Source organism: Typopeltis vanoorti, chromosome 24 (genome assembly GCF_054136105.1).
Source record: "Typopeltis vanoorti isolate ZY-2024b chromosome 24, IOZ_Tvanoo_1.0, whole genome shotgun sequence".
In the NCBI taxonomy this organism is placed as follows: Eukaryota; Metazoa; Arthropoda; class Arachnida; order Uropygi; family Thelyphonidae; genus Typopeltis; species Typopeltis vanoorti.
In genome coordinates, this window is record NC_143572.1 from 42,701,399 (window position 1) to 42,726,558 (window position 25,160).

General features: G+C 36.3%; 1 protein-coding gene across 3 annotated transcripts in view; it reads left to right on the forward strand.

The window, feature by feature from the left end:
- Positions 1-25,160, forward strand: part of LOC150093134 (choline/ethanolamine transporter flvcr2a-like) — a 203,069-nt gene that overhangs the window by 17,246 nt on the left and 160,663 nt on the right. Inside the window, exon 1 of one of the 3 annotated variants that reach the window (XM_090413325.1) lies at positions 10,088-10,122. The exons of 1 other annotated variant lie outside the window; for it this stretch is intronic. The gene's annotated coding sequence lies outside the window, so the exon portion shown is untranslated. Of the gene's footprint in view, positions 1-10,087; positions 10,123-10,832; positions 11,019-25,160 lie in introns of those variants that run through there. One more of the 3 variants, XM_090413322.1, reaches the window with a different exon arrangement.

Sequence of the window (25,160 nt, forward strand, 5' to 3'; positions counted from 1 at the left end):
CAAACCACCTCTTTCTGCCTTTCACCCTTTGTAAATAACTGACTCGTTTCCTACTCTGTCGTTCCTACTCTACAGAGAAAGCCGACCAGCATGTGTCATTCTGGTCTGCTTTCTCTGTTCAGATTTTCAGATCAGTACTCTTCCTTTTAAACTTAAGGACCTTAACTCGCTAACTTCAAATCCCATCCATCCTTTTGTTGATGTTTTTCTCTTCTCATTTCACAAACTTTGCAGTGCTCAGACATTATAAGCTTAAAGGTCCTTCATAGCTAATGCTTCAAAACTGATCTTCTTGCCATTCTTCAGTGGGATGAGAACAGACTTGTTAACTGCAATGCTACTGAAATAGAGCCGAGTATTCATGCTCGCGGGAAAGATCTCAGTTTCTTGCAAAATGTCCGATTTCTCATCTTGGACAGATTTCTCTTCTTTAGAACACTACTTTCACATTTGAGGTGGTTCACCAAACTCCCCAAAAAATTATTGTGCCGTCCAAAAGATGGCCCTTCCCTCACGAGTTTACTTCCTTCACTTTATTGCAGGCGTTGTTTCTAATTTATACCTCCTTTTATAGGTAGAAGAGGAATAAATTAATTTTAATTGTCCACTTTCCCGTAGGCCTAATACAAATATTAGGAGCGACTGCTAATCAACATTCATCTACACATTTCATCTTCAAAATTACCAAAACCATATTTTTCTTTTATTTCTATTACCTCTGCTCAGTTGAGCCTTCTTCGCACTCTTTCCCCCCCAAGGACTACAAGCTTCAGCTATTCAAGAAACTCATTAATAGATTCCTTCTTTCTCATTCGCTTGCTCATAACAGTGCATTATTTGAACTATACAGTTTACAGACTTTTCGTCTGCAAATATACAAAACGGAGGTATAGCATTTGATACATCCCTTGCTTTTTAATATAGTATTTGTATAGTGACGCTTTTCCTGCTTTGCATAGATATCTGTTACACTCTGACAAGCTATTTATTTTATACTTAATTTTTCAGTTTGTTCTGCTTCAGTTTTTCAACATTTTTCTGTTTTCCAAATTGGCCTTTTCCATCGAAAGCATTATGCACGAAAGAGAAATTCTTGGCAATTAAGGGAGTTGGCTTGAAGTACTCGATTTCCGAATTATTATTATTACTATTATTATTATGTGATACCTCCAAGGAGTCCAAGAACTCATATAAACCTTAGTCCACCCAAAATAGTAATATACGATATGCTTGCAGTTTTTCTAGTAGGATTCACACTTTAAAAAAAATTCCCCATCAATTCTCAAGAGTCCCAGGGTTCTGTGCTCTCATCAACGCTCTTTCTCCTTTACATCAATGACCTCCTTTCTCTGACTTCAATCCTATTCACAGTTTCGTCAATGACAGTACTCTTCATTCCTCTTCCTCATTCGATAAACCTTGCAGTACTATAATGTTAGAAACTTCGAGATCTTGCATAACCAGTGATTTAAACACTGACTTCCTCAAACAGGGTCACAACAACTTAGTAAATTTTAAGTAAAAACTCAAGCCTACCCCATTAACCACCAGAAAATCCTACCTCATCCGCTCTCAATCCTGTTAATGTGTTCTTTCTCTTCTTGGCTGGACTGTCCTATCCAGTTTATCTTGGCACAAACATATTACATACAAAGCTTCCTTAGCCTCTAAAAAGATTGGTGTTCTTTTATGTTCTTAACATTACTTCTCTTCCTGTCAGTTCCTAATACTTTTTGTTATAGGTCCAACCTATTTTGTAGTACTGTTCCCACATTTGGGGTGGAGCATCCAAGTCATCCCTAAGAATACTTCACGATATTCAGAAAAGGAAGTGACAATAGATAACCCTTCCCTTCCCTCATAGACTCTAGTCACTTTATTATAGGCACTCTGCTTCAGCTCTGTGCCCTTTCTATAGATATTTTCATGAGCATCGCTACTCTGAATTGGCTGCTCCAATTTCTTCTACCATGTAACAACAAGAACAGCCTCTAGCCAACACCCATACACTGTCCAGCTCCAGTACACTGAACTAACTTCTCATCAGCTTCCTTCATTCCGTCCACCTCTATTCTTTCGAACAATCTCACCCCATACTGTTTCACACTGAGTATAACCTTCCGCACTTTAAGAAACATTGACAAGCTACATTTACCCCTTAATCACTTGCCCTCACATCTACACTGTACAGTGATAGGTCATGTGACCTTTCATATGTGGGAACATCATAAAATAAATAAATATATATATATATATATATATATATACGCATTGCCCAAGGCCTTTGTAATAACTCAGTGGAAATGGCGCTTTCATCCTCTGCGCTAGACCGCCCGGAGATAGACATATAGTTCAAGTCTAGTCACCGCCTGGAGGAACTTTTTCTAAGCCTTTCTTCTACGAGTTCCCGAGTCTCTGAGCTTTTAGACAGTAACACATCCTGTTAGGGTTTGGTACCACGAGATGGCAGCACTTCTTTACCCATCTCTTCATCGGTGGCCGCCTATAATTAGTGATAGTTATAGGCCATCTGTCTCTAATTGGCTACCGGTGGAAACTAAATAAGATTAAAAGGCCTTGCCTGCTCCCTATAAGGAAATAAAAAGCGTTAAATTATTATTATTTAATATTTTTATACATACACTGCATGGAGGTGAGAATTCATCGGACATTCCAGGAAAGAAATACATCTTGCTACCGGGATGTAACGAGTCAGGGATGTGTTTCTAGCCAGTATAATTTGGACGAACATGATGCTCCCAACTCAGTGCAACTGCATCAACAAGGGAACCGACAGAATTTGAAAAAAGCGTTGTGATAGGAGGCCATGTTGTAGACATATCTATTCTGCTATTTGTTGGAAAATTGGGCCATCCCAAGTCTATAAGGTACTGAGATTAAAGTGCAGGAAGTCTGCCGCATGGGATTCCAGAATACGGAGTTTCAGGCATCGAGACTGGAACACGAATCTGAATAAAAACATTCAAAACCGAGGCTAACGAAATGGGTTTCCATATTAGAAACGCAATATGCTCCACAATACCCAAACTGACGTGCATTGTCGTCTTCAGTAGCGCAAAGAGCTTGTACAGTTGGGGTGTGGAAGCTTGGAAAGTTGTGTTATTGAGCAAACGAATCATGTTGCGCCCTCTTCCATGCAGTTAGATGGACATGGGTGTGGCGGATGTTTAATGAACATCTGTTAACAGAGTGTGTAATCCCAACTATGATATTCGGAAATGGCGGTGTATTGGTATGGTCCGGTTTTCTCTTCGTTTGACCTCAAACTTTTGTTTGTGGTGCCACGAACATTGAAGTCCTAGAAATATCTGAACATTCTGGACAATGCAATACTTCCTACTTTGTGGCGTTTCTACGAAACTGACCATTGTCTCTTTCAGCAAGACAATGCACCACGTCATAAAGCTACTACTTCAACTGCGTAGTTTGTGGACATGAAAGTCATCGCACTTGACTGTCCTCCACAGAGCTCTGATCTCAACCCTGTGGAAGATCTGTTGGATTAATTGGAGCGTCGGGTGAGGACGCTCCAATTAATCACAACAGTTCAAGATCTCATTACATGCCTACATGAAGAACGATCCAAAATTCCCAACGATTGCTATCGTACGCTTGTGGAATGTATGCCTCTTAGGATTGCTGCAGTCATCGCAGTGAAAGGAGGTCCTGCATCTGATTAAGGTGGATGCCATGGCTCTTTGTTTCTGTACTATGGTGTTCGTTGACTTGACTTCTTTCCAGGCAGCGAATATTTATTTATTTTATCAAATAAAAATATTGTTATAAAAAAAAATTAGATTATCAAAAAAAAAAAAAAAGATAACGCATTTATTCCCATATAGGGAGCAGGCGAGGTCGTTTTAGCCCTATAGAACTTTTGGAGACTGAAGTGAATGGTTCAATCTCCTCTGGTTGCCAATCACAGATAGTTATCCCGAGGTTATCATTTATTATGCATGCCATCCATTGAAGAGAGGCAGCTGAGAATTGCGGCCGTCTCGTGGTTCCTAATCCTAACACTGTGTTTACTGTAAGAAAATTCGTAGGTTCTACTGTCGATTTTCTTGAGTTTACGGGAGAAAAAACCCTCTTGCTCTTGCCATAGATTAACTAACTCGGGAACCAGCCGAAAAAAGATTCAGCAGTCGGCAACTAGAATAGAACTTATGATGCACTTTTTTTAGACAGTAGCGCTATGAATGCCACATACCACTTCCAATGAGCTATTTGAGGGCCTGTGTAGCTCTGTAGAAGCGGTGTTTGCACTCTATGGCGAAAGACTTGGGTTCGAATCTAGTCACCGACTAGAGGATCATTTTCTAAGCCTTTTCTCAACTGGTTTCCGAGTTAATCGAGCTCTGGCATGCGCAGGCGGGTTATTTCTCCCAGAAACTCGGATTTTTCGTCCCATAAACTCAAGAAAATCGGTCGTCGAACCCATTTTCAGACATTAAAAATATTGTATTAGGGTTAAGGACCACAACGTTGCCGCACTTGTTAGTGATAACCTTGGGCTAGCTATCTCTGATTGGCTACAAGTGGAGATTGAACTTCCCCATTCAGTATCCGAAAGTTAAATAGGGATAAAACGGCCTCACCTACTCTCTATGTGGGGAAAAAAGCATTAGCTGATTATTTTTTATTATTTATTTATCATAATATATATATATATATATATTAAAGATATCAAGCAATTTTAAACCTGGTTTTACTCCATTTTTCCCAAGTAAGCAAACAGACAAAAATGTCAAGTTTGCGCCTGCAAATGATGCAAGACTAGCTGATCCTACAGGTAGTGCAAGACCAAGGCAACTCGTGGTAGAGGTGGAACAAGCTCCGATCACTAATCTTAATATTTATCCTTAATGCCAAAACACATCTCCAAAAAGGGGATGTATGATGTTTTGTATTAAAGGCAAGGGGCCACTATCCAGACTGGTTTCGACCTTTTTTGAGGTCTCATCAGTGGGAGCCTAGCTCCCACTGATGTGTTTTGGCATTAAGGGTAAATATTAAGATTAGTGATCGGAGCTTGTTCTACCTCTACCACGAGTTGCCTTGGTCGATTTTCTTCAACAAAAAGAAAAAAGACAGAAAATGTATTTCGGTAGAGAAAAGATGGCAATTCTGCGACGTGTAAATTGGCATGCCGGAACACGCGTGCATTTAGCATAAGATCTTGGACTCTCCGTTTCCACTTTGAACACGATAGTAAAAAAAACAGGTCAAGCATTGAACTCAATGCAAAGCAATCTGGCGCTAAGTCAAAAAAAAAAAAAAAAAACGAAAAGCAAAAACAATCAACAATTAAAGATTTTTTTAAATAGATAAATTTAAGTACATTGTAAATTAATTTATTTTTAGTTATTAAATTTTGTAATCTAGTATGTAGACTGACATACTTAGCAGTAAGTCATCTTTTAGCTTTTTTTAATGTTTTTTTACATTTCCTGCTATTTACACTTTCCTGCTATTTGCACTTTTTTCCATCAGTCCCCTGAAAATTGTATAAAAAGGGCTGTATATATTATTTATTTATCATTATATATCATTTTATATACGATATAAAAAACCATGGAAAATATTCGAAAACCGTGATTGGATCTTTATGTAGAAGTACACAATAACCCTTTGAAAAAATAAATGTACATGTTTATTCAATTATGCGTCGTGAATAGTGTCTGAGGTGAAATTGCATGGGTACTTCAATATAACAATTCCCCACCCCCTTTCTCTTCTAAGTGCACTATCATTGTTCTTAAAGGCATTTCATTTTCTTTTTCCAAAACCTTAAAGCTTTCTGCATACACTTGAAGCGATGATCAATCAGCTGATCACACTATTTACCTTTGGCTTCCAAACGCATGAAAAAACAGTACATGTTTATCTCGACTTATGACACGAATATGGATATATGCACGAAATTTTCTTTATACTGGCATACTGGGAAGTTTTGTATGATAAAATGCTTTAGTAATAAATACTTGGTGAAGGATTCAGTAATATGCCGCCATGTCAAATACCAACCAGTTTAGCATAAGTGACTTCTCTAGGTTTGACAAAATTGCATCCTATCTGTAAGAAAAGGGCAGTAAAAAATATAGAATGGTAATTTGTATTAATAAAAATAAACATTTCAAAGTGCTTGAAAGTATTTGTAGCTGCTAGCATTCTAGCATTGAATTTTTATTAACGATCATTCATTTATGATAACTTGATTTTTTCTAGGCACAAATACAGTCTTAAAAATAATATCAGATAATGACACTCTTGTTATTATGCCTAATATTTACATCACGTATACTTAAAAAAATAATAAATAAATGAAAATTAGCTAACGCCTTTTATTCCCGTATATGGAGACTGGAGTAGGCGAGGCCGTTTTAGCCCTATCTAACTTTTGGAGACTGAGTGGGCAGTTCAATCTCCACTGGTACCCGATCAGAGATAGCTGGCCCAAGGCGATCACTAACTAAGCGGCACGCAGTGAAAAGCCAGCTCAACAACCCGTAATCTCTGTCGCCTAACCCTAACACAATATTTCTTTTAATGTCTGAAATAGTGTGGGTTCTAGGGTCGATTTTCTTCAGTTTACACGACGAAAAACCCGAGTTTCCGGGAGAAAAAACACGCTTGCCCGCGCCAGAGATAAACTCGATTCCCGAGTTAGTCTTTCGAGTTGGTGAAGGATACAGTAATATGCCGCCATGTCAAATACCAACCAGTTTAGCATAAGTGACTTCTCTAAGTTTGACAACATTACAACCTATCTGTAAGAAAAGTGCACTAATTCGATATCTAGTCTATCGAGTTAGTCTATCAATTTCAGCTCAACAATCCGTAATTTCTGTCACCTAACCCTAACACAATATTTCTTTTAATGTCTGAAATAGGGCGGGTTTTAAAGTCGATTTTCTTGGGTTTACAGGACGAAAATCCTGAGTTTCCGAGAGAAAAAACCTCTTGCCCGTGCCAGAGATAGACTAACTCGGTTCCCGAGTTAGTCTATCTCTGGAACCGGCCGAAAAAAAGGACTTCGAAAAAGTTCCTCTAGTCGCCGAGAGGAACATTTTCTTGAATGAATTGAATTTAAGTCCATCTTCGGGCGGTTTGCACTGAGGAGTGCAAACACCACTTCCACTGAGCTAAAGATGTTTTGACAACGATTCTCTAGCCATTCCTGATGTTTGAGATGGAGAACCATCAAAAATAAATAAATAAAAATTTTAAATATTCTAAATCCTAAAATCTCCAGTAGGAAGTAGTAGACGAGGTCGTTTTATCTCTGTCTCACTTTTGAAGAAGGGAGCAGTTCAATCACCACGGAAGCCAATCAGAAATAGGTGGCCCAAGACTATCACTAAGTATAAACGGTATCTAGTGAAGTAATGGCTAACTAACTAAAAAAAATACAAGTTTCTAGAAGGGAACCCGACTATTTCCATGTATCTGAGAGACGAACTCGCCCACAGTTTAAAAGTCCTCCAAAAGGGTTCTTTGCTTCCTAGGGAGCATTTGAACCTTGGTCTTTTCAATTAAAAAAATGAAAACAAATCATCTCATCATTAGAAGATTTGTACTTATTTATTTATTTAGTTTAATGCCTTTTATTTTCAAAGGGAGTTGGACAGATCTCCTTCCCCAACTAACTTTTTTGAAGAATGGTTGGAGGTGGCAGCCTTCTCTACCCTACAGCCATCACTAATAGTGAACTCAAAGCTATTAATGAATCAAGTCTTTCAAAGTTAATGGCAAATTTCTCATCATATTTGGGACTGGACTCCTCTGCAGGTGCTGTGGTCCAAGGGCGATTTGTATTGAATACAAGAGTGGAGATAGTCACATGAGTGAAGAATCCCGGTTAATGACATTTCGTGAAGAAAGATAAAATATGCTCATAACAACTAAGAGAAACCACAAAAATAAGAGAAAAACAAAATATGGCAATAATAGCACGAACCTTTCACAGCGTAACAGCAGTGAACAACAGTGATTGTCTCAAATTTGGTAGGTCCCTTGAAACCAGTAGAGCAACCTACCTGAGCTTCTCTTTGAGACCTAAATAGTAAATTTATGATCTTAATTAATAATTTAATAAATTTTGAGTAATATTAATTACATTAATATTAAGTCAAATCGTTTTGCTAAATTTCCCCAGTGAGAATAATTGAAGTAAAATTACAATTGAACCAGTTGGACATGCTCTTCTGTACATACACAGTCCACATTTTATGAAATACTATCCAACCCGAGTGGAATTACTTTGAAATAGAATTCAACATTTTTTCCTTTGATATTCTGGAAAGTGGTATGATTGAACCGAAATTTGGGATTGCTCTACAAAATTTTGCAACGTGCTCTGCCATCAGTTTTTTTTTTTTTTTTTTTTGTAGTTCTAGAATGTTATGTTCACTCTAGAATTATATATAACTGCATTCATGAAATGTACTCCTATAATACAGTAATGCTGTGTGGATGGGCTTAGTGTTCTTTTTTATTTTTTTTTAAAATCTTATTTCTTCTTTACCTAATTTTAAAACGTTACTCTATATACTAAACTTGGAAATTTTTCAAGCAACACTTCAGGCTTTCAGTAAGCAGGCTGGTGGTCTCACACCGGATGATGAAATTCATCTTCTATATAAAACATTCATGGCATTGTTGGATTCAAACCTGCATCCTGTTGATTGGAGACCCAGTAAGCAAGCCACTTGTCCAACTAGGCTGGATGTAATACACAAAGCTAGTTGATAACATATCAGTTATCAAAATATTTCAATGGATGGTATTTAAATCTAGTATTTAAAAATAAAAATTTTTTAAAACTTGAAAATGTGTCTCCCTCAACATTCTGTTCATTCTTCCTGTTTTGAATTATTATTGTGGGGTTCTTGGGTTTCTTTGAGCTGACCATTTGGGCTGAGTTGGGTATGCAGCTGGTGTATTTTGTCTTTTAATTGTGCACCCCCCCCGCTCAGTTTGCCTTTTTCTTAGGGATGACAAGCTCTAGTTTCGGCGAAAAAAAAACATATGAGGACAGTAAACTCATGTTCACTTGCAAAGCCCTTATAAGTGTTAGGATCTTAGACGGAATTCAAACTCAGGTCTTCACAACCTAAGGAAAAAATATCACGACGTGTTCATGACTACATTATGGAGATGGTACGTAAGTATTATTATTATTCCTGACACCTCCAAGGAGTCCCAAGACTCATCGCGGGAGGACACCTGCAACTGTCTCAACGACCACACAACCTCTACTACGAATCAGCACCATCTACCACCCGCCTCCACCACAACTGGTATTCTATGTCTGTAAATTGCGTGTGTTCTGAAGGGCAGATTTGCCTGCATGCGGGATGAAAATCCCGAGTTTCCGGAAGAATAAACCCTGCTACCACCGTCTGAGATCGGCTAACTCACCTTCGATTGAAAATCGTCCAGATAAAGATTCCTCCCGTCGCGACGAGAATCGAACTTAGGCCTATTCTAATCGAAGGGCGCAATCCGTCGTTCTAATTGCGCTACGGAGGCAAGTATAGGCTATTGAAGGCCACCACCAGAATGATTTCAATACTCGTAATATTCTCTATACTTTAAGATATTGGAACTCATTGGTTCGTTCTATTTTTTTCCTCATTTAGAAATATAAGTAAAATAAACTCTCGAATGTAATGTCTTTTATTTCCAAAAGGAAATAGGCAAAGTTCTTTTAACTCTAAATAACTTTTAGAAATCGGATTCGGGAGGATAGGTCTCCACTTTCAGTCATCACCAAAAGCTGAGGCCACAGCTATCGATGATTTTTAGAGATATCGGAGAGAGAGAGAGAGAGTATGGCAAACAACTGCAGCCCTCTCGCGATCCTAATCCTTAACACTCATATTGTATTATTTGTAACAATGTCAGTTCTGTGATTTATTTTTTAGGAGATGTAGGGTTTATTGGAGAAGTGACTCTATTTGCCTGCTCCAAAGTTTGACTAACTCGAGTACCAGCTAAAGAACGGCCTAGTAAACGTTTCTGTACTCAGTGAATTAAACCGAAACTATAGACAGTCTTTCTTCTGTTGTGAACGAAATGTTGCCACACGCTACACAGGTGCCTCTCTTAGAAAATATAATTATACTTTATGAGACATCATAGTCAATGAAAAATTGCTTACTGTTGTATCAAATATTATAATAATTTAAAGTGGTTATCAAGTTAAGTAATTTTTTTAGTTCAACGCTTCATTTTGTAATTTGTGGAAAAACTATTCAGAAGCATTCATCCTCTGTATATTGTAAGAGGGAGAACAAATCAAGATAATGTCAGTACTATAATTGTAGTCTTATGATGTGAAGAAACTGATTGGTCAGTGGAATGACTTTATTATTATTATTATGTGACACCTCCAGGGAGTCCAAAGACTCATCAAGGGAGAGTGTGCCAACAGCATCGAACGATTGAACTCCGTCCAACTACTAACCGCGCTCAAACTTGCTTAAGCTATTAGTAGCAGAGGCTCTACCAATCGACCAACCTTTGACTCGTTTTGCGGTGTATTTCGGTTACTGAGTGTTGGAAAGATGCTAAAGTAATCTTTCACATCCAAGATTAATAATCTTGGATGTGAAATCAATATGCCAGATTTGCAACGTTTTCCCCCCCCCCCCCTCTTCACTCAATAGAAAATGATTTGGTGACAAAAGGTCTCCATAACTTTTCTTTTGATAACTTTCACTTTCGTTGTTCTGCAGAGGGAGTTGTTAAACAACTTTGTTAATCAGCTGTTTCTGGTGGATATGTAATATGAAATAGAAATTTAAGTTTAGTAAAACGTAGTGTCATGTGTTTTAATATTTAGAAGGAAGACAACTGTATTAGAAATGTGCGTATAAAATATAAAACACATTTATTTTATAGCTAGTTAATGACAACACTGAACTGTTCGAAATCAGGTGGATGATATTTTAACAATGGTAATAGTTCTGATGAGTGGCATTCTGTGTCAGGTAATAGTTATTTAATTGCTGTTTCATTAAACACTAATCAGGACTAATTAACGTAAACTATAAATATTTCTTGATAATATGTTTGTCTGAGTTGGTTGACGAAGCATAGAGTTTTTTGAAAACCCTGATTATAACAAGTTGCGGATGATTATGTTATGTTGCACTAATTTTGACAACCGCAACCATTACTACACCCATGCTGGAAAGGTGTGAAATAGAAATACTGATTTTATTACTGTTAACTGGAGTTGTTATTTTGCCTTTTAACATCAATATGCCCTGTCTCGGTGTGCAAATTCGGCATTTTTCGTTGTCACCCAATTTTCTTATTTGTCAATAATACGTTCATTATTTTTACATTACCATCCTGTATGGTCTAGTCGCTAGGATACCTGGTTTTCAGCCAGGAAGTCTAGGTTTTATTCTGGACAGGTTAATTTTTTTTTTTCCTTTTTTAACCCCACACACACCATCATCATCAGTTTGCTATAGATTCTGCAACCTCTTATGTGGGAGTGATATTTGTTATTAAGTACAGAAACTTATGCCCATGCATCTGTATCCACCTTCTCACATTCATTTTATACCATTTCTACTCTAACTGTGTTATCTACAAGACTGCATTCTCCACAAACATCTTGCAACTGATAATGGATATTTACTATGATATTGTGGGAAATTTTATCATTCTCAGCTGTTCCTCTTTAGATAATTGCCAGCACAAACAAGATGGCAAATGTTTACTCCAGAAATAGAATATATAGAGTTATTACTGCAGTTATTACTCTACTGCATATTTCAGTTTTGCTTCTCTTTAGAATTCCAACTTATGTAATCCATGGGTAACAACATATTGTACAGTAATAAAACACTCACTTAATAAAAAATGTATTGCAGAATAAAAAACTGTTTGCTATGATAAAATCACTGATCTTATAAACAGTAATCTTCCATTGGCATTCTATTTTTATTTTGTTATAGAGACCTGATATATAAAATCCTATTGTAAAGACCAAACATGGGACTTTTTCAAGCTGCTTCAGACCTCCAATAAACTGGATGGTCATCTTGCACTGAATTTAACAATTAGAATCCCTTTAAATTCTTACATTTTTGTGGTTAAGTAGTAAAAGTCAATATGTGTATGAAATGGAAAAGTTAATTAGAATGCATCCTAAATTTCACAAAAGAAGTAATTTTTCAAAGTATAGTGCTATTGATAATTACTCATTTAAATATAAACTGGTGTTAAGTAAAGAAACTCTGTATTAATATCACTCAAATTATGAATTGCAATCTTTATTTTCTTAAATATTTGTTGTGGTATATATTCTTAATATGTATTAACAGTTTTTGAAACTGGTGAAATAGCACTGTACTAAAATTAATATACAGAAGAACATCTTTAAGACTTATTACCAAAAATGTTTTCTTATTAGCACCCTGTTTATGAAAGGACTATCACATTTAGTATCTTGAGTGGCCTTGAAGTTAGATAATCCAGTAACCTTTCTCTAGATACCAAAAACATGAAATTTTTTCAAACTGTTTCTGACCACCATTAAGCAGTTACAATCTCACACTGGGTATTGAAATTCACCTACCATCTTAATACACTCACAAACATCCATGTCTGCAGTGGGATTTGAATTCATAAATTGTTGGTTATAAACAGAAGTGCTATCCATTTGGTCAATTATGCCTGCTTACATAATCCACATTTGGTACAACAATTATTCTATCAAATAAAGATGCTCCATGTAGATGTTGCAGTTGTATTAATACCAAACAGTAGAATCAAGGGAAATTGGATTGGGCTACTAGATCATCTTTAATCTTCTTTAGTTTTTGTCAGTCTCCTAGAGAGATTATAGATAGCTAGTACAAGGAAAAAAAATCATTTATCAATGGTAGTCATCATTGCAGACAGACATTGAAAATATAAATAGATCAAGCCTGAAATTAAATATTGGTATTCTACTTCTGCATGAAAACTAAAGTGAGTAAGTTGTGCTTACTAAGCTCCATTGAGGTCATGGTCATCTAATGCATTTTTCTTACTGAATGCTGATGACCCATCTGTGTATGTAAGCACTGTAATGTTGTCTAATCACAGATTATACTGTTAGAGTGCCACCACTATATTTGGGAACAGCATATCAGTTGTACTACTTTGGTTCAACCATATACATTTGAGTGTATTCTATCTAATACAGATAAAGTGCATGAAAGTTTACTTTTTAACACAGAATCAATGTACAATTACATCTACTCAGAATTTTTGTTTATTTTGCATACATATACTGAATTGTACCTTCATTTACTTATTTGCTGAATACTGTATTTATTTTTATTTTGCATTTTTTTACATCTTTCTTTTTTCTTGTACATGCTTACTGTTTTAATTTTAGTCACAGTCACATACTGTACGTGGCCTTAGTAGCCATTGTACCAATAAAACCCAAAATAATCAATCTAACTATTCAAAGAATAGTTAGATTGATTGTTTTGATTAGTCAGATGATTAGTCAGCCTCATAAGAAGACTGCAGTTGGCAAAGCTTGCCTTCACTTTTATTATTCCATTATAAAAAAAGTATAATAACACTGAATGATATTTTATATTTTAGTATAATAAATTATAATTAAATATGGATGTTTTTTTTTATGAAATGAACTGCTAACAGAAAGTGCTCCAAGGTTCTCAAGATTCAAGATCCTAAATCTGACATGTAGTAGTGGTAGTGGTGAAGGGATGTTCAATACTGGCAACCTAGATATAGGAATGGTTGGCTGATGGATGGAAAATGATAAGTAGTGCACTATATGGTTGGTTCTTTTCCGAGACCACATGAAATGATGTTACACGTGAAAGCTTTAAGGGAGATATTCATTTGCTTACAGATTAAATAAAATTGGGCAGAGTAACAGTATTATTTTTTGCAGGAAGAGTAACAGATAGTGCATTGCCAGTATGGAATTGAGTGGACATGTCTTGAATGACTTCAGAGTGAGGCATAATAAAATTATGGTTGTCTGCAGATCGTACCACCTCTGATTAATCAGCGACACTATGGAAGTTTTAAATGTAGTAGTAATGCTGGTTAAATGAAAAATGCAATACAGAAATCGAAATAAAAGTTAGAACTGAAATAGCAAGAAAAAATTTTCTCCTGATGAAATCAACACTGTGTAGCTGCAATTTAAATTTAGAGCTTTGAGTATGTATGGTTAAATGCTATGTATATAGTCTGTACTGCTGTACGGTGCTGAAACTTGGACTTTGAAGACAGCATCAATAAAAAAAAATCTTGAAGCCTTTGAGATGTGGTTATACAGACGAATGTTAAAAATCCCATGGACAGCAAAAACGTCCAATCAGGAAGTACTTGAACAAATGGGGAAATCACGTGCACTTTTAGATACCATAAAAAGAAGGAAACTGCATATCTTGGCCACCTACTTCATAATGAAAATATAAGATACTTCAGTTGATTATAAAAGGGAAGATAAATGGAAGAAGAAGACAAGGAAGACCAAGAGAATCTCATGAGCTCTGAGGGACTGTTCAGAATAGCTGAGGATCGTTCAAAATTTGCCAAGATGGTCGCCAACCTCCGATAAGAAATGGCACTCGAAGAAGAAGCAGTAATGCTGTATTATACTGTTTATTTTGAATTTAACTAGAAAATTCACATGCCAAAATTGGTTTGAGCATGGTTTTGTATTCTAGTACATTACTCTAGCTGAATTCTCTCATTCTCGCCATACCAAGTGAGCCTCCGTATCTCAGTCGGTATAGACGAAGCCGTTTGGTCGGAAAGTCCTGGGTTCGATTCCCATCCATGACATGAGGAACCTTTTTTGACTAAATGCGAGTTAGCCGCATCCCTCAGAACAGGCAAACTGGCCTGTGAACACACACAGGTCTACAGTCATAAAATACATACTTAAGCCTTCATTAGGAGGGCTCAACCAGTCCTAAGGGATGGTCGAGGAAAGGGGAGAACCCCCACATGAAATAAACCATACCAAATTAACTAATATTCTGTTATATCTTTCCACATTTGATAACATCTAATTCACTATTATAAATAATAGCATAAGTAATGCACCTGCCTTCAACTCAAAATGAAATTATCTTAGGTATTTTTCACTTCTGTTTGCTAAATTGAAAATTCAAATACTTAAGGAACAAAGCTAGGTAACTGGAGGGCAACCACTACATAGCCAGTAGGAATGTGGAGAACTGATCAGAGACGCACATAGTGAAAAGTCAGTTATTAGAACTCAGATGTTAGAGAATTGAAAATGGGTACCATCCCTGTTAGAAGCATCTCTGGAAAAGGGATGAAGCTAGTAGAATTACAGAAATACCACTAATTGCCATGCTGCAGTCGTAATGATATTTTGAATAGCCTGCATATAATATCTCATTATTCAGAAGTTTCTTGCCTATTGCTTCACTCCAGTAATACCAATTTGTGTAGCAGTCAGAAATGTTGCTGCAAAGCCTGTCATGGACTCTGGTAACTGAATAATTTTTATAGAATAAGAGAGAAATTAGTCACAATTGAACTAGCAGTATACAAGACAGTGTTCAAACTAATTGTGACATATATGGATTATGAGAGTTGTAACATATATGGATTATGAGAGTTGGGTTATAAATAAAACAGTTGATTGAATACTATACATCATTTATGAGAGTTGTGAGAAGAATTAAGGGAGTGAACAGGTGGCATCAACAGCAGAATGACATTAAAAATAAAGATGTTAGAAAGGAAGTTGAAAAGTTGACATTGTGAGCATTCAAGAATTTGTGGGCAGAGAGTGTATGATCATGGAATGGGAGAGGAAAGTTAATAGATGTTTAATGCCAGGGTAGCAGGAAAATAGCCATAAGAAGACCAAGATATAGATGAGTTCATGCAATTATTAGTGCTTTAGAAGAATGAAATTTACAATCTTAGAAATAAAGCACTTGATTAAAGACTAGGGACCACAGATATAAGAGTCTGAGAGCGAACGGATGTCATCAATGGCAGAATCATATTAAAAATGAAAATGTTAGCATTCAAGAGGGTGTGAACAGAACTAATCTAAAGTGGTATGGCCACTTAAATAGAATGGTGAAGAAAGATTATCAAAACAGTTGTTTGATGGCAGGAAAGAGACCCAGAGGAAGACCAAAGTCTAGATGGATTGATTAAGTCAGAAGTGCCTTGGAAGCATGAAATGTTAGATATAACAATGTTGAGGTGTTGACGAGTAACAGATTAATTTGGAGGAAAATTGTTGATAAGAAATTAATAATAATGTAAATCTAATCATGTAGTGCTGTCATAGTAGCCTGAACGCCCCTTGAGAGTACATTTCAGGAAATTGATGATGATGAAATTTAAGATCTCACAGCATTGGAATTGTGACAAATAACAGATTAATTTAGATGAAAATTGCCAAGAGGAAGAGAGTAATAATAAAAACTTCATTATGTAATACTATCATAATATCTTGTGCACTCTTTGAAAGTACATATTAGGAATCAATTATGATAAACTTTAAACATAACTGCTGAAAAGTGCCTGTGAAAATACATATCACAAGATATTCCTTTTATAACATGTGATTTATAGGATTTTAAATGGTTTTTCTCTTGTCATCTTTTTACAGATTACCCATACAAGATTTGCAGTTTTATTACAAGTTCTTATTTTAATGGAAAATCCTTTAATTTTTATCTGTGCCTGAAAATAAAAATAAAAAAAAATTTACCCAATTTTTTTTAAATAATTTATTTTATAAAGATTCATATTGGTATTTTTAGGAAGAAGATGACAACATACATTATCTACCAATAATTGTCTAGACACCCCTGTTATTTGAAGATTTGAAACATTTCAGGTTTGTTAATAACATAAAACCGGTACATAAAATATAGATAGTAGGAATTGTAGCATTGAATACAGGTGGTATGACAACACAATGTGAACTCTGACTTCAGGAGAGGTGTCATCATGGGCTGTCACATTGGTGACATCTCCATACATGCCATTGCTGCTCAACTGGAGCTTCCAAAATCAATGGTTGGCAATGTGATCAATAAATGGAGATGTTCTGGCATTACTAGTTGCAGGAAAACACCCAGAGCAGCCACCAAAAATAACTGATAGGGACAGGAAGGTGTTAAAACAGGTGGCAAAAACTAGCTACAATTGGCACAGACCATCTGTGATGAGTTCCAGAGCACCAGTAACACTATAGTGAGCACTAATACTCTACGAAAAGAATTCCATTTACTGGGTTTCCATGGAAGAGAGCAGCACACAATCCAAACATCACAACAACAAACAAGGCGGCTAGTCTGCCTAGTACAAAGAGCATGTGAATTGTAAAGTTGACCAGTGAAAAACAGTACTCTAGAACGATGAATCAAGGTTCACCTGTTACCAGTCTGATGGCAGGTGTGGAGGCAGCCTAATGAATGCTTGTTACCACAGTATGTTGTACCCACAGTAAAGTTTGGTGGTGGTGGAGAAGTGCATTCAGCTGGTTTGGAGTGGGACCACTGGTCGTTGTCTATGGTTTCATGAAGGCAGTAGTTTGAGTACCTTGATATTCTGGATAATCAGGTGCTTCCTACACTGTGGAGTTTTTTATGGAACAGACCTGTGTTTCTATCAAGACGAAAGTGCTCCATGCCACAAAGCTGCAGCTGTTATGGAATGGTATGAAAAGATAGGCATTAACCGACTGCCCTGGCCTGCACAGAGCTCTGACCTCAACCCCATCGAACACATGAGGGATGAATTTGAGCAGCGATTGAGGTCCAGAACAGCACATCCTCGACTTGTCACTGAACTCAGTGCTACTTTGATGGAGGAATGGAGACAAATTCCACCTGTCTGCTGCACATTGGTAGAATATCCCTCAAAAATCTCCCTCAAAGGGTGCAGGAGGTGACTGGCTAGTATCATTTGTAAATTGTTAAAGAGTCCAAACAATTATTGTGTACATGATGTAACTAAAATTATTTGCTTATTATTTTAAATCAAATTGGCATCATGAGGAAGCATCACACATGTAAAGATACATGCAGGCATTACAGTGAGTGAGTGACACTGAAATGAAGAAGCAAAACTAGGTCTAGTTTTTATCACCTAGTGGCCTTGATGAGCATTTCTCACATGTGAGACAGTTTTATGTATCCAAATTTATTGATGTTTAGGATACATTTCAAAGCCTTTCCTACTTGTATTTGTATCTGAGATTATCTACAATCAGTGTATTAACTGATTGTAGATAATCAGTTAATCAGAAGATTAAGTGATTGTAGATAATCAGAACAACAAAAAAAAAAACCTCAGGTTTTTCCATTCCCTGGACTGATGTTTATTCCTGGCTTTCCTGGCACAAACATCTCTTCTGTAACATTCTTGGCTTCCAAAAGAATGCCGTCCTTTTTCACTCAAACATTTCTCATCTGTCTGGATTCTAACTCCATACAAATTAAACATCAGTGGTCCAATCACGCACTCATTCATGTGATATACCACTGGTTATCAGCATTCTTCTAGACTCTACTTCACCATATATACATATCAATTTCTGATGGATGCCTATTGCTGTCCTTTCTTTTTCATCCATGATTCAAAGAAAGACTCTTATTATTTTTAAATAAAATCTATTCAACTGGTATCCCCCCAATAGAATGGAAAAAAGCAATTGTTATTCCTATCTTTAATAAAGGTAATAGAGATGACCCTAAAAACTATAGAGGTATCAGTGTACTAAATTCCTGTTCCAAAATATATAGCAGAATCTTAAATAGCAAACTAATGAAATATTCCAAAAACTTTATTTTAGAAGTACAGAATGGATTTAGAAAAGGATGATCATGTATAGACCCGGCCTTTTGCCTAAAATTAATAATAGAGAAAAGAAGAGAATACAATTTAGAAACACATATTGCATTTATTGACTTTGAAAAAACATTTGACAAAGTTAAAAGAAACATATTATTTAACATATTAAAAGAAAGACAAATACCAAATAATATCCTAAAAGCTATCACAAGTATATATGAAAATAATCAAATACAAATAAGATTAAATCACGAGCTATCATATACGAGAGAGATAAACCAAGGAGCCCGACAGGGATGACCCCTCTCAGCAACTCTTTTTAATATCTACTTAATTGAAATAATAATAAAATGGAATAAAAATATACATCAAGAAATTAAACTTTCTCCTACAGTAAACTCAAACATTCTCCTCTTTGCTGATGACCAAATAATAATTACAAATTCTGAAGATAACTTACAGAAAGCTATTTTAGATCTAAATAAGATAGCCAAAGATTATGGTAGATAATATTAACAGAAAAATCCAAAAACTATGGCCTTTAAAGGACAAGATCCAGTAAGAACTAAAATAGTAATAGATAACAAGATCTTAGAACAGGTGAATTCGTTTAACTACCTAGGATGCATGATCACATATGAAAATGAAAAAGATATATATGTAAAAATTGCAAAATATTTAAAAATAATGGGTGTAATTAACTCTATATTTAAACCAAACCTAGTTCAAAAACAAACCAGACTAAAAGTATACAATACATTAGCCCTACCAGTCTTAATGTATGGAAGCGAAATCTGGACAATAAAACAAAAAGACAAACAAATATTAACAACAGCAGAAATGAAGTGTATGAGAAAAACTGCAAGGTATACCCTATTTGATCACAAAAGAAATGAAGAAATTATGAAAGAATTAAACCAAGAACCAGTAATAGAAAAAATTTAAAAATATAAACATAAATGGATGGAACACGTTCAAAGAATGAAAACAGAAAGATTACCAAAACAAGCCTTAAAGTACAAGCCATTAGGAAAAAGAAAACCAGCACGTCCTCTTAAATGATTCAACAATGACTTCTAAGGCCGGAACAGGCCATGCTAGGCCTAAATCCTTGTTACGCATGATGATGCCTATTGCTGTTGCCTATTCTTTTTCATCCATGTCATTAGCTTTATATCCATCCACATTTGCTCTAGTTGGTGTAATAACTTTTTGTGTGGTTTCTTGTTAATTGCCTTTGCAAAGTCCAGCAATATCTTGGTGCATCATGATATTACCAGATCATGATACTCCTGTGTAAGACAAGGGAAATGCTGGATCCTTTTCCCTTATCTAACTGAATTGTCATTTGATTATAGAGTGAGTAAATTACTTAGGTATGATTGCCTTAACAAAGCTGTGATATCCCTCATAGATTTTCATATTATTATCTGCACCTTCTTGAACTTTGGTCTTAGCCAACTTTTTCAATACCTTAGCCACTATTTCAGTGATACTAACCAAAATAATAGACCCCAGGGTCTAGCAGACGATGTCTTGGTTACCACTTTACACAGGATCAATTGAAAGAAAACAAAAGTGCCACACAGAAGTCATAAGTCAGAGAGATTGTTTTTGGAATCAACAGGAGCTTTAAAACATATTCCAAACCTCAACAAGTATGACTGTATAAATCTGGTCAACAGTCATTTTAAGATCTAATTAATATTTGTTTTCTCTCTTTTTACAACGTATATGGCACCTAATTAGGACTTCAGTTCCTTGTGTTGTCTGCTACAATTTTTTTAAACTAGTCCTACTATTATACCAAACTTGTTTTGCATACTGTGACAAACTGTTTTTGTGCTCTGAAGATGCTGGATATAATACCAGCGAAATGTCAGCAGATAAGTTAAATATTTTCTTATTGTTCTGTGTTGTCATCAATACTGCGAAAATAAATAACATATACTGTGAACGCATAAGCCTTTCCACTCATTTGAAAATTCTACATCCATCTTTGTTTTCCAAATTTTACAACCTTACAATTTGCAACATTGAACTGTTAACTCCACTCCCATGTCCATTCACTCAGCCTATCCAAGTCTTCTTGTAAGACCACAGCATCTGCTCTACTTCTCGCAGTTCTTTACAACTTTGCATCCTCTGCAAACAGCTGAATATCTCTATTCAATTTTCCCCAATATCATAAACATATAGGTTAAACATCAGTGACCCTAAAACAGACCCCTGAAGAACACCACTAGTGACTTTCCTCTTCTGGAACATTGCTTCCCAATTCACAACTTGTTGATACCTATCAGATAGTCAATCTCCAATTCAATGCACTAGTCTAATATCCAACCCTATCAGCTCTAGTTTGACTATCAACTTATCATGCAGTAATCCATCAAAAGCTTTTGCAAAATCCATCTCCCTTGTCCAATGAAGCTGTTACCTCATTGTGATAAGTAAGCAGATTACTAAAACATAACCTCCCTTTAGCAAATCTGTGCTGTCCATCAAATATAATATTACTGTTAAATCAATTCTGGATCCTGGTTCTCACCAGCCTCTCCAACATTTTAACCACAACAGCTGATGCACACAGATTGTCCTATAATTTGATACTTGAATTCTGTCACCTCCCTTATGAAGCAATACAGTCTTGCCTTCTTTCACTCCTTTGGAATATGATCCAATGTAAGATTCATATGAAACAAATATGTAAGGTAGATGCCAAGTTCCTTGCACATTCCTTCAAAATATGTGGTGATATATCAGCTTTGTTTGTTTCTCCATATACCTCTTACTCTCTCACAGTCAGTTCCTCCCATCATCGTCCATTGCTCTCAAACTCCCCAATATTTATATTTAATATTTAATGAACGAGATATATAATGAACTGCTCATTAAATATGTCAACTATATATATCCTCTGCAGCAGTTGTCCTTATACCATTTTCTCTGATCAATGCCATCCTACCATAATCACTTTTTTTTTTATGTTGGTTACATATTGAAAGAACTCCCTGAGATTTTTTTTGCTTCATTAGCTTACTGAGTCACCCTCCTTGCTTGTTCTTTGTACTTTTTATGGAATTGATTATTAACCACTCATTTTATGTTGCGTCTATAATGCTTTCTTTCTCTGTATTGCATTTTAACCTCTTCATTCATCCATTTCACACTTACCTTATTTAACCTTTGCCCCAACTCCTCATTTCATGCTATAGCTACAAGCTGTCTCCTGAGCTTTTCATAATCACCAACCTTGTAATTCTGCATATACCCTATCCTCACAGAAGTCCTCACATGACTGGCAACCACCTATGTAATCACTTAATGGTCACTCTCACCAACTGGAGGAAGAGTTGACACCTCATCTATAATAACATCCTCTGATGAGATGATTAAATCCAAGACCCTCAATCCTCGCAGGGTCCTCTGTTACATACTGACTGAAGTAGTGGTCCCTCAAAAACTCGAGAAACTCATTTTCTTTACTTCTGGCTGCTATCTTGTCTTCCCAATCTCCATTGCCATAATTAAAATCATTCACTCACCTCTATCCCACACCATACTGCCTCAAAACCACTGCCACTGTTTCTGCCCTTGTATCTCTACCCTGTATAGACATCACTTTTTTTCTATCATCAGTAGCACTCCACCTCCCTTTCTGTCTTCATGAAATACATCCTACCCTTCCATTTCTATTTGTGTCAGGATATCATCCTCATCCAACCATGCCTCACTTATTCCAACAATTTTTGGGTGAATGAACTCAATCAGTGTAGTCATTTCATTTCTGATGCTTCTAGCATTCGTATACGAACATAACAGCTCATTCCTGGATCTATAACACATTTCTCTGATACAACTTATTAGATGTGACCACCCATCTACACCACCCATCCCCTTCTTGTCTACACACACATTCGCATCCTCTTTGAGTATCAACCTTTCTCATGCCATTTTCCCCTGTCCAACCGGAGTCTCTCTGTTTCACTTTTTGTCTTGCAAACTCGTTCCCTCATTCTGCATTCATGCTACTCACTTCTCCATTCATAAGCACCACTTCAATCTCTCCTTCCTTACTTTCCTGCTCTTTCACATTACTTATTAGTTTCCCAGATATGTTTCACTCATTACGCTCCTTTTCAGCAGCAGTTTCTCCAACTGACTCGCACCTAAACCATTCAAATGCATTCATCACTCTTATACAATTGAATTTGTTCTTCAAACTAATTCCACACATTAACAAACTGCACTCCTTTCTCTTCACACATTTCTACTAACATATCATTCATATTCCTTGCTCTCTGCCTCATCTCATTACTGTCATATCTGGACAGCACACTGACTACCTTTCCTATCACACTTAAATTTTATTCTTCTCAACAGCCTTCTGATATCCAATCTCACATTCTTCTTGTTTCCAACCAAGGCAATTGTCCCTACTACCACTACTAACTCTTTTGCTTGCATACTCCTCATATCCAATGCCTCAATCACTATGTTCATCTTACTTATAGGAAAACAAACCTTGTGCATCTTCTTATTTACCACCTATAATAATCGACTCCCCATATAATGCCACTTGTTAGTCTTTCATACTGACATCATTCATTTTCATCTTCTTCACTTTTCCATACATATTTACAATTCTCTTCATTTCACTCTGCATCTGCCTCATCTTCACCAACTCAGCTTTCAAATCTTGTGTCATTTTATCACTATTTTTTGGTGTCACTATTTTATGCTTGTTCACTGTTAATCCCACTCACCACCTTACTGTTAATTGCACTCTGTTTTTCAATTTCTGCTACATTTATATTGCTTTCATCATTCTTACTACTGTCAATTCTTTACTTTAGTAGATCACTCATTCACTTTTCCCAAACTTTCTTACTACTCTTTCATTGCTCTTTTACAGTCTCTTTATTATCAGATGGCATTCTCATTACTATCACCCTCAGTTACCGATATGCTATCACTCATCAAGTCCATATTCATATTGCACCTCACGCACCACTCCCTCCTTCCATCTGCCTTAAAAATCCATAATTTTTTAACATAATCTAACCATTACAAACCTAGTTATCCAAGTTATTCTACTAACTCTGGGAATGTAATCAGATTGCTTCCTTTGAACATCATCCTTTTGGACTATTTACACTATTAATGTCCTTCCCTTGAAGTTTCTGATCCCAGAGAATAAGAAAGGATATATGTCCTCATATACACTTTCTTATTCCACATACTTGGCCACCTCCTACTTTGACTGCAGGGTCACTCTTCCCCCAATGAGGAATAAAGCATGTCTGGTGCATTAGCCACACATCCATTACTCTCAAACTCTAAGTCCCCACCATTACAATACTGGTTTAGATAATTAACTTTCAGTAGTTGCATAAATTCCATTTCTTCCTACTGTTTCTTTTTCTCCTTCCATTCCGAGTGCTCATAAGTGAAAACATCCCATTATTATTACTCACCCTGTGCTCATTGAATAAATTTTTTTGATACATATCATTTGCATCTTCCTTTGCACTGTCAGTTCTCTAACACCAACAAGCTATATATATATTACAGATTGTCCTGTTAGTATTTCTTTTAAACAGCTTCAAATTTTCTGTATCTGATGATTCTGAACTACTATTTCTGCTGCACTTCCACTCTTGTTGGTTGCTATTCTCTTGCTGTCATTAGCAGTGTCCCTCTCCCCATCCTGTTTTCTTTGAATATACTATTTCATTTCCATTCTTTCCCTGTGACCACATCCTCCTTCATCGACCAAGTCTCATTAATACTTATAATTTTGATCAAACTAGCAGTGCCAGAAACTCAATTTTTCATCCAGCAAAACAGGCAGATTTGGTCAGAATAACACAATTTACAGACAATACACTGGCCTCATTGCCTTAGTTACTTCTGTTGTTATTCAAAACAAGAACCAGAAACTCTCCTTTCTGATTCCTGCTGCTTCTGGATCAGTATATAATCTGTAATCATTGCAGTATCCCCTTAGGCACAAGTACCCGTGCATCCTTTAATGACCATCACATTCCAATCAGTGGTCTGAGATATTATTATTATTACAGGCAACTCCAAGGAGTCCTTAGACTCATCGAGGGAGGCCCTAACATCATGTCAAGAACAACTATTCAATATTCACACAGTATCTATCATACCTTGCCTTGAACTCATTCACAGTCATGGCACCCACAACAGACTCTGGCTGCTTATTCCACTCATTCACCACTCTCCAAGTAAATAAACCTGGTTCTGACACCTTT